This window comes from Suncus etruscus, chromosome 6 (genome assembly GCF_024139225.1).
Source record: "Suncus etruscus isolate mSunEtr1 chromosome 6, mSunEtr1.pri.cur, whole genome shotgun sequence".
Lineage (NCBI taxonomy): Eukaryota > Metazoa > Chordata > Mammalia > Eulipotyphla > Soricidae > Suncus > Suncus etruscus.
The window spans coordinates 12,691,010-12,701,830 of NC_064853.1; the positions used below are offsets into that span (position 1 = coordinate 12,691,010).

General features: G+C 38.7%; 1 non-coding gene across 1 annotated transcript; it reads left to right on the forward strand.

Moving 5' to 3' along the window:
• The first annotated feature begins 280 nt into the window (after positions 1–280).
• Positions 281–494, forward strand: LOC126012794 (small nucleolar RNA U3). Its single transcript, XR_007497169.1, has one exon. It is a non-coding gene; the product is annotated as a small nucleolar RNA U3 (small nucleolar RNA).
• The last annotated feature ends 10,327 nt before the right edge of the window (positions 495–10,821 follow it).

Genomic DNA, 10,821 nt, shown 5'->3' on the forward strand with positions numbered 1-10,821 from the left:
AAAATATTTTGGATTGAAGGTTTAGCTATGTTTTTTTCTTTGTTTATTCTTCCTCTTTGGGGGAAAAGGCAAGATAAGAAAAATAGTCTTTGCATTTTCAAAAGCTAAATTCAGAGGGGTTTACCTGTTTTAATTTTGAGTTCAAATTTTAATTCCTTTGGGGCTAGTTTCAGATGCTGGGTTGGTGAGGGTGTGGGCTGGTGATGTACTTTTAGGAATAATAAAATTTAAGAAGAAAATTTACGTTGAGTGTGCTGCCTCTAAAAAAATCTTATAATCAAAGGCTATACTTTCAGGGATCATTTCTATAGTATGTGACTAGAGAAGTTTCTCTGATCGTGTAGAGCACCCGAAGCCATGAGGAGGAGTCAGAGTGTCCTCTCCTGAGCGTGAAGCCGGCTCTAGGTATCACTTCTTCAACTGCTTTTTGCCATTGATGATCGTTCTTCCCTTCCTTTGGAAGGGGTAGAGGGAGAGGATGCAGTCTGAGTGGTAAGAAGAAAAAAAATCTTATATTCAGAGATATTATAAACAGGCACAACATGTGTTATATAAGAATTGGGAGTAAATTGGAGATAAAGACTAGGAAGGGGAATTTTTAGGAAAAGGGGAGGAGAAGGGAGAGGAGGAGGAGGAGAAGTGGTAGTAGAAGAAGAAGAAGAAGAAGAAGAAGAAGAAGAAGAAGAAGAAGAAGAAGAAGAAGAAGAAGAAGAGAAGAAGAAGAAGAAGAAGAAGAAGAAGAAGATGATGATGATGATGATGATAATGATGATGATGATGATGATGATAACAAAAGAATGAGAGCAAAGAAACAGGTCTGAGGGAAGTTGGGTAATACTAGCAGCTAAGTCCCTACATGTAATTAAAGTGGTGGTCATGTCCCAGAAAGCTCTACAAGCCCTGACCCCTTCAATTGCTCAGGTGAGCCAACAAATGCAAAAGAATCTGTCCCGAGACTATTTAAACACCTGTTAGTGACTGGCAGGATGTCTTGTTGAATCTATGAGTAGCTTTTTATTCCATTTAGCAACTGACACATAGTAGGGACTTATTAAATCTGTGTTGAATGAATGATTCAAAGGAAGCATATTTAACTATCTTACAAAATCCAGAGTGTTGCTGTGGATGATGCTTGTTTTGTTTCTGGCAACGGTGGAAAGATTCTAAACTGGTGTTGCCTGGATAGTCTCAGGAACTCTAGACAAGAGCTTGTTCCGAAATAGAAAGTGCATCAAGGCTGTTGTTTTAATTGGATTTTCAGGCAGGAGAGATGTTTGAGCTCACATTTATTTAATAAATGTCCTATCATAATGCTTCTTCTGGAAGTCTTCTTCATGCTTTTTTATAATTGCATGTACTAATATATTTTATAAGCTTCATCTACCCTTTTTACTATTGGGTGAGCCAGCTATTAAGGATTCTCACTGGAAGAATAAAGAAAGGACTGGATATGGCACCATTTCCCCCCCACCCTGGGGTTATATGATTGCTCTCTTTATTAGATAAATGTGAGATGATGTCAGGTAGTATCTTAAATAGAGCCCTATGCAAACCTAAAGAACAGGAACACAGATCATAGTGAGTCTCTGTGACACAGTGGGAAGAGACCATGAAGAGCTAATAAAATGCATCAGAGAGAAACAGAGTGGTCTCTATTTTCCCTTTTTATTAAGAAAAAATGATATTTTATGTACATTCCTTACAAGTATTCAGCCCTCCGAGTTTTATAGAACATAAAACATAACTAAAAAAAAATAAGGCACAGTAGCTCTTCTGGCCTGGAAAAACTTGTATTTGACATTACTTTTTACTCATTTAAATTTTTAATTAATTGGGGTTCATGATTTATAATATTGTTAATGATGTTTTATCATGCACATAGCTTCAACAGCACAACTATCACCTCCCTCACTCCTTCCTCCCAAGAACCCCAGAAAACCCTTTCCTTTAAAATCTTCCCTCCACCAACTCAATTGACTCAGTTCTCCTTCCATTGTGCTGCCTAAGTGTGTTACCTCTTTAATATTTAAAAAAAGAACTAAAATGAAGTTAACCAATAGATCTCATATCTGAAAATGATGAATGAGAGGCACAAAAACAAATACAAAAAAGCTTTCAGGACCTTCTACTTGCTACTTTGCCATCTCAGATCAGGTTTATGATGACATCACTGGATCCTAATCTGGAAAGAAAAGCAGAGAATTTCTTCTGGCTTGGTCCCAGCAGCCTCCACACCAGACTTGCACCATACAACTAGACCCACAGTACAGCTCCTGACCTTCTGCTTGTACTTCTGCCATCTCAGATGTCAAAAAAGAAAGAGAGCAACTCCAAACTAATGTCTCAATATCTTCCAAGGGGTCTAACTATAAAGACTCAACATCACCACAGCAACAACATGAGAAACTAATAGGAAAAATGCATAGAAGTCCACCCAGCTTGATGAGCAAAAATAATACCAAAGGCATAAACAATACCAGTAAATCCTTAGACAATGTCTTTAACACCATGATAAAGCTTTTCAATGAGCTCAAAGAAGAAATAGCACAGGAATTAGCAAAGCACAAGAAAGTCTCAGAGTCAAAATGAAAAACACTAGCACAATCTAGAAGTGACAGAAATGAAGAACATGATGTGTTATATCAATAGAAGCTCTGAACATCAGAGTAACAAACTGAACAATCAAGAAGCTTCAAGATGAGGCAGAAACTGCTAAGAAATTCCAAGATGAGACAGAAAATAGCTGAAGGTGGAAAACAGTGTGAAAAGAAAATGAATGGTATGCCAGAGACTATAGGATGCATACAAGAATAGTTGAAGTCTCCCAAGAACAGGAAGACAAATGAGATGGAGAAACTATTGTTAAAGAGATATCAACAAGAATTTCCCAGAGTTGAGGATCACAGGTATCAATAGCCAAGAGGCCTGAAGGGAGTCAGCAAAAATAGACTCAACTAGGAAAACTTGGAGGCACATTGTGTTCAAAATGACAAAAGCCAAAAACAGAATCTTGAAAGTAGAGAAGAATAACTTAATGATGCAGCTCACAAAATTAGAAAATGACCAACAAAAGGAACCAAAAATAGGGAGACAGAAGAAAATAACAAAGCTGAAAGCAGAAATCAATTAAGTGGAAACTCAAAAAACAATCTGAAAGATCAATGAAAGCAGAAGTTGGTTCTTTGAAAAAATAAACAAGATTGATAGACCATTGGCAAAACTCACAACGAAAGAGAGAGAGAGAGTGAGAGAGAAACCTGATAGCCCATATTAGAAATGAAAAGGGGGAGATCACGACAGAAATTGCAGAGATCCAAAGGGTAATCAGAGACTACTTTGAGAAACTTTATGCTACTAAACATGAGAACGTAGAAGAAATGGATAAATTCCTGGACACTTATAACCTTCCATGGTTAAGTTAGGAGGATGTAGCATATCTAAACACCCCATCACTATGGAGGAAATTGAAACTGTAATCAAACAGCTGCCTAAAAAGAAAAGCCCAGGCCCAGATGGATTTACTAATGAATTCTTTCAAACCTTTCAAGAGGAGCTACTACCAATCCTAGCCAGACTCTTCCATGAAATTGAAAAAACGGGAACACTCCCAAACAGCTTTTATGAAGCCAACATCACCTTGATACCAAAACCAGACAGAGATGCTGCCAAAAAAGAAAATTACAGACCAATATCCCCGATGAATGCAGATGCAAAGATCTTCTACAAAATCCTGGCAAATTGGATCTAATGCATCATCAAGAAGATCATACACTATGACCAAGTAAGTTTCATCCCAGAAATGCAAGGATGGTTTAACATCCGTAAATATATCAACATAATACAAAACATCAACAAGAAAAATAAAAATTACATGATCATATCAATAGACGCAGAGAAAGCATTTGATGAAGTCCAACACCCATTCTTGATCAAAACTCTCAGCAAGATGGGAATGAAAGGAACCTTTCTCAATCTAGTTGAAGCCATCTACCACAAGCCAATGACAAATATTATCCTCAATGGAGAAAAAATTAAAAGCCTTTCCTCTAAATTCTGGTACAAGACAAGGCTGTCCACTCTCACCACTCCTCTTCAACATAGTACTGGAAGTACTTACTATAGCGATCAGGCAAGAAAAAGATATCAAGGGCATCCAGATAGGAAAGGAACAAGTCAAGTTCTCACTGTTTGCAAATGACATGATACTATACTTAGAAAACCCTAGACTCTACCAAAAAGCTTCTAGAAACAATAGATGCATATAGCAAGGTGGCAGGCTACAAAATTAACACACAGAAATCAATGGCCTTTTTATACACCAATAATGATAGGGAAGAGATGGACATTAAGAAGGCAATCCCATTCACATTAGTGCCACACATACTCAAATATCTTGGAGTCAACTTGACCAAAGACATGAAGGATCTATACAAAGAAAACTATAAAGCCCTACTCCAAGAAATAAGAGAGGACACACGGAAATGAAAACACATACCCTGCTCATGAATTGGCAGGATTAACATCATTAAAATGGCAATACTCCCCAAAGCATTACACAGATTTAATGCGATCCCTCTAAAGACACCCATGGCATTCTTCAAAGAAGTGGATCAAACACTTATGAAGTTCATCTGGAACAATAAACACCCTCGAATAGCTAAAGCACTTCTAGGGAAAAGGAGTATGGGGGGCATTACTTTCCCCAACTTTAAACTGTACTACAAAGCAATAGTTATCAAAACAGCATGGCATGGTATTGGAATAAAGATAGACCCTCAGATCAGTGGAATAGGCTTGAGTTCTCAGATAACGTTCCCCAGACATACAAACACCTAATTTTTTTTTTTTTTTTTTTGGTTTTTGGGCCACACCCGGTAACGCTCAGGGGTTACTCCTGGCTATGTGCTCAGAAGTTGCTCCTGGCTTGGGGGACCATATGGGACACCGGGGGATCGAACCGCGGTCCGTCCAAGGCTAGTGCAGGCAAGGCAGGCACCTTACCTTTAGCGCCACCGCCCGGCCCCCAAAACATCTTTTTTTTTTTTTTTTTTTTTGGTTTTTGGGCCACACCTGTTTGACGCTCAGGGGTTACTCCTGGCTATGCACTCAGAAATCGCCCCTGGCTTGGGGGGACCATATGGGACGCCGGGGGATCGAACCGCGGTCCGTCCTATGCTAGCGCTTGCAAGGCAGACACCTTACCTCTAGCGCCACCTTCCTGGCCCCACAAACACCTAATTTTTGACAAAAGAACAAGAAATCCTAAGTGGAGCAGTAAAAACCTCTTCAACAAGTGGTGCTGGCAGAACTGGTTAGCCACTTGCAAAAAAGTGAACATAGATCCCCAGTTAACACCATGTACAAAGGTAAAATCCAAATGGATTAAAGACCTTGATATCAAACCTGATACCATAAGGTATATAGAACAACACATCAGTAAAACACTCCATGACATTGAGACTAAAGGCATCTTCAAGGAGGAAACTGCACTTTCCAACCAAGTGGAAGCAGAGATTAACAGATGGAAATACATTAATCTGAGAAGCTTCTGCACCTCAAAAGAAATAGTGCCCAGGATACAAAAGGCACCCACTGAGTGGGAGAAACTATTCACCCAATAAACATCTAATAAGGGGCTAATCTCCAAAATATACAGGGCACTGACAGAACTTTACAAGAAAAAAACATCTAATCCCATCAAAAAATTGGGAGAAGAAATGAACAGACACTTTGATAAAAAAAGGAATACAAATGACCAAAAGGCACATGAAAAAATGCTCCACATCACTAATCATCAGGGAGATGCAAATCAAAACAACTATGAGGTACCATCTCACACCACAGAAATTGGCACACATCACAAAGAACGAGAACAATCAATGCTGGCAGGGATGTGGAGAGAAAGGAACTCTTATCCACTGCTGGTGGGAATGCCAACCTCTATGGAAAGTGATATGGAGAGTCCTCCAAAATCTGGAAATTGAGCTCCCATTCGACCCAGCTATTCCACTCCTAGGGATATACCCTAAGAACACAAGAATACAATACAAAAACCCCTTCCTCACACCTATATTTATTTCAGCACTATTCACAATAGCCAGGCTCTGGAAACAACCAAGATGCCCTTCAACCGATGAATGGCTAAAGAAACTGTGGTACATACACACAATGGAATATTATGCAGCTGTCAGGAGAGATGAAGTTATGAAATTTCCCTATACATGGCTGTACATAAAATCTATCATACTGAGTAAAATAAGTCAGAGGTAGAGAGAGAGAGATGCAGAATAGTCTCATCATCTATGGGTTTTAAGAAAAATAAAAGTCGGGGGCCGGGCGGTGGCGCTGGAGGTAAGGTGCCTACCTTGCCTGCGCTAACCTAGGACGGACCGCGGTTCGATCCCCCGGCGTCCCATATGGTCCCCCAAGAAGCCAGGAGCAACTTCTGAGCGCATAGCCAGGAGTCACCCCTGAGCCTCACAGGGTGTGGCCCAAAAACCAAAAAAAAAAAAAAAAAAAAAGAAAAATAAAAGTCATTTTTGCAACAATCCTGAGACAATGAGAGGAGGGCTGAAACTTCCAGCTCACTTCACTCTTCACAAAGAGTGGTGAGTGCAGTTATAGAAATAACTACACTGAGAACTACCATAACCATGTGAATGAATGAGAGAACTGGAAAGCCTGTCTAGAGTACAGGTGGGGCTGGGATGGAATGGAGGGAGATTTGGGACATTGGTGGTGGGAATGTTGCACTGGTGAAGGGGGGTGTTCTTTACATGACTGAAACCTAATCACAATCATATTTGTAATCAAGATGCTTAAATAAAGATATTATAAAAAAAGAAAGTAGAGAGGTGAAAAACTGAAGTTGCATACAAAACCCATAAGATTTACAATATATTTATCAAGTGAGACTTTGTAAATCTGAAAGAATATGAAGGGATATAGCACAAAACAGCAAAATGTACATGTCACCAAGACTATTCTGTCTGGCAAGATTATCATTTAGATTTGAAGAAATGATAGTCTTGGAGTTAGATAACAGGTTAGGGAATTCATTACCTAGAAAGCAGCTTAATAAGAAATGTTCAAATATCTTCTCTAAAAGGACAAACTTCCCTGTATGTGGCTTTGAGTAGAACACTCATGAAAGTGCAAATGATTTCCTTCTACTATATAAAGAAAGCTTGCTAAGGAATTTTGTACATTTTCAATAATGAACTAATGTCTTATTTTATATTGACTTTTACTGATCTATTTTCTGATTCCTTTAGGTTTTATTGGACCAAGTAATCTGAAATAAAATTTTTATTTCTCCCTGGTGACATGCTGGCAGGTGGAAGGAAATCTGGGAACACTGGTGAAGGGAGAAGGACCCTGGTGGTGGGAATGGTGTTGGAACATTATATTTCTCAAACAATTCTATTGTTAGCAACTTTGTGAATCATAGTGTCTTGATAAAAAAAAATTAAGAGAAAACGAAAGGCTTTCAAGTGCTTCTAAAAGTTTCTTTCTCTAATGTCAACCACTTTCTCTTTTCCCTCTTCACTGGTTTTATTTGGGGGGTGAAGAGGGTCTCAAACAAAATTCAAGGGCCTTCAGAACCACTAGAGTGATTTTCATTCTAATAGACCTTCAGCCCAAGGCAGGGCAGATTGCTCAGGTTCTGTGGTGTTTGGAACAAGTAAGACCATCTTGGTGGTGGTCTAGGTTTACCAGAACTACATAGGACGTGCTTAGGAAGCCTTGTGGCCTATAGCTAACCACTGTACAGTTTTCTGCCCACCACCCCCTTAATATCTGAATGGTCTTTTAAAATAAATGTAATTCTCTTATTTTGTTTTGGGGGACCACAGTCCATGGTGCTCAAAATTTATTCCTGGATCTTTGGTCAGGAGTCACTCCTGGCAGGGCTTAGGGGTCAGAAATAGATATCAGGTCAGCCACATGAAAGGCGAGTACCCTACCCATGATAGTATTGTTTGGGCCCAAAGTGTCTTTCATTTTAAACTGAGTGAACTATTTTACCAATCTTCAGTCTTCGTTCTTCCATTTCAAGAATTTTTCTCTGAAAAAACTTAGTAAGAATATTTTTTGTTATTAGCCATAAAAGATCTGTTCTTCTCTTCATTATAAACTAGGATTCCAAGAGTATAAGTCAATATTACCGCAATTAAAAAAATTAGCATCTAGGAGATAACCCTAGATAGGTAAGTGTGCATGTTTAGCATGCAGAAGACCTGGGTGCAATCCTTGGTACCTCCTGGTCCCAGGCTGGTGCTTAGAAACAATAACAACAAAAGGCTAGGCAATACAGTTTAATCAGAAGAGTCTATACCTAAAATGGTAAGATTCTTGATTTGATCCCTGAAACCACATATTCTTACACACACACACACACACACACACACACACACACACACACACACACACACACACACACACACACACACACAGCTTTAACCTGGTAATGCCAAATTTCTCTGTGGGTTTGGCACTTTTCAATATCAGCAGAATCCACGATGGCATCCAGCGACAGGAGCACATTGGCCCCTTCTTCCCCTATATGTCCCACTTTTCTTCTTTCTTCCCCTACATGTCCCACTTTTTTCCTCATGCCCTAATTGTAATATCATAACATGGTAAAGGGCACCCCTATCCATGATGCATTAAAATTGTCTTGTCAAACCCATACTATCTAAGGATCTAAAGATGATGGAATCCCAGTTTTTGAAAACTCCCATCCTTCAGGAAACTCATAAATACAAATATACCCTGCTTTGTATGTAATCAAAATTGCCATGAAATTTTTCTGGATCCTGTCCTCTTTGCTGCCTACCTTTTGTTCAAGTAAAAGTTCCTTTCAATAAAGTCTCATTTGTGGTTCCATGTAGTTTTTCTTGCCCTGAAAACACATGTACTTATTTCAACCTTTTTTCCAGGTCAGTAATATAAATGTAAGTCATCTGTATCCTGTTGCTTTCTCTATTTATTTATTTGTTTGTTTGTTTATTACATAACAGTGATATTTTGGTAGATATTTCTCCCCTATCTCTACAATTACTCATGTCATCTTACTGTACTGATTTATCAGAACTCCCATTTCTATCAAATTTGTATTTGATTTAAATTATTTGATAGTAAGAAATGATTGCAAGCAATTGTCTTTGTCCCTAGTCTTTGTCTTTGTCTTATAGTTTGGAGTACTAATCAATTCCCTATTTATTTTTCATATTATATTTTATTTTACTCTTTATCATCAATTTTTGCATAGTCACTATATGATTCTTTCATATATAACACATCCAATGCTTATTTCATTCATTCTCTAAAAAAGAATAAGGGAGTAAAGCCAAAAATGGCAAAGATCATGAACTTCTTTATTCCCCAAGGTTTCATCTGCCATGAGAGTTTAACAGGAAAAAGTATAATGTGGCCATCAATTTTGTGCCCTGCATGTACACAGTGAAGCCCAAGCATGACCGGCAATCTCTTACATACTTGTTGAGAAGATTTGGGATGTAATCGAGCAGGATGGCACATTGCAAACTGAGTGCTACAGTACATGGTAGAATACATATCTGGTGTGTAAAACTGAAACTTCCTCATGTTGAACTCATTTGTTTCCTGTTACAAACTTCAGCACAGTTTTTGCAGAAAGACTAACTCTTTGCAGTAAGGATTTGTAATAAGGATAGTAGTACCTGTTTTATATGCATCACATTTGGTTCCCCAAGCCCACCAGGAGTGACTATTGAGCTCAGAGCCAGGGCTAACCACTGAGCACTGCTGAGAATGGCCCCAAAACAGAAACACAACAAAATATCTAATTACAGATTTGATATATAAACACTGAGTTTGATTCTGATAAACACATATCAAATTACTGAAATGTCATGTGCTTGATTATGGTCATTTTCTAGCATTGTTTTTTCATGCCGTCTAGGCTACATCAGGCAGCAAATGATTTGCTCTCAGTGGTACTCAGGGACCATGTGGTGCAGAGAATTAAACCTTGGCCTCCAGCACACACTCCGTCCCATGAACCATCATTTCAGCTCCAGTTTTCTATTATTCTTTATAATCCTTTTGATTTCTGTCACTTCATAATGAGTCTTGATTTTCTTTCTTAATTCCTCCCTCACTTGCTTTCTTCTCAAGCCCATGCTTGAAAGATGATGGGTCCAGCCTAATTTAATATATTCCAAATGCAATCAGCATGACACACTAACTGGATGCCATCATTGCATGGTTTCTGAAGGACCAAGAGATATTCCCAACTGGATCACAAAGACTAATTCTCTGAATGTTCTTCTCCAAGATCTGGAGTGAAAACCAACAAATCCAGGGCTATTCCCAGAATTCTCTTTAAAAGCCCCTGAAAGCTTTGAAATGGATTTTCTTTGAAAATTCATGAGAGTTTCAAGTAGAGCAATGTTTTCAGTGGGAAGTTGATCATGGGACCAAGATATTAAGTCTAACAAACAGAAAACTCTTACAAGTCAGCAGGCACTCCTACAACCTCAGGCTCCCAGCTCTGTTGAATACTCTAATTCACTGCTAAATTGTTTTTAATGACCAGAGGCACACAGAACCTCAGCAGAGTAGGAATCGCATCTTCTCTTCAGAGATCAATGGCCGCAGACCATAATTCTTGGCAGCAATTGTCTTTCCCCTACTGATTGCACCATCAGTGAACTTTTTATCTTTTACTTCCTTTTATTTCTTCCTTCCTTCTTCCCTTCCTTCCTTCCTTCCTTCCTTCCTTCCTTCCTTCCTTTCTTCTTTCGTTTTTTTCTTTCTTCTTTTTTGTTTTTGGGC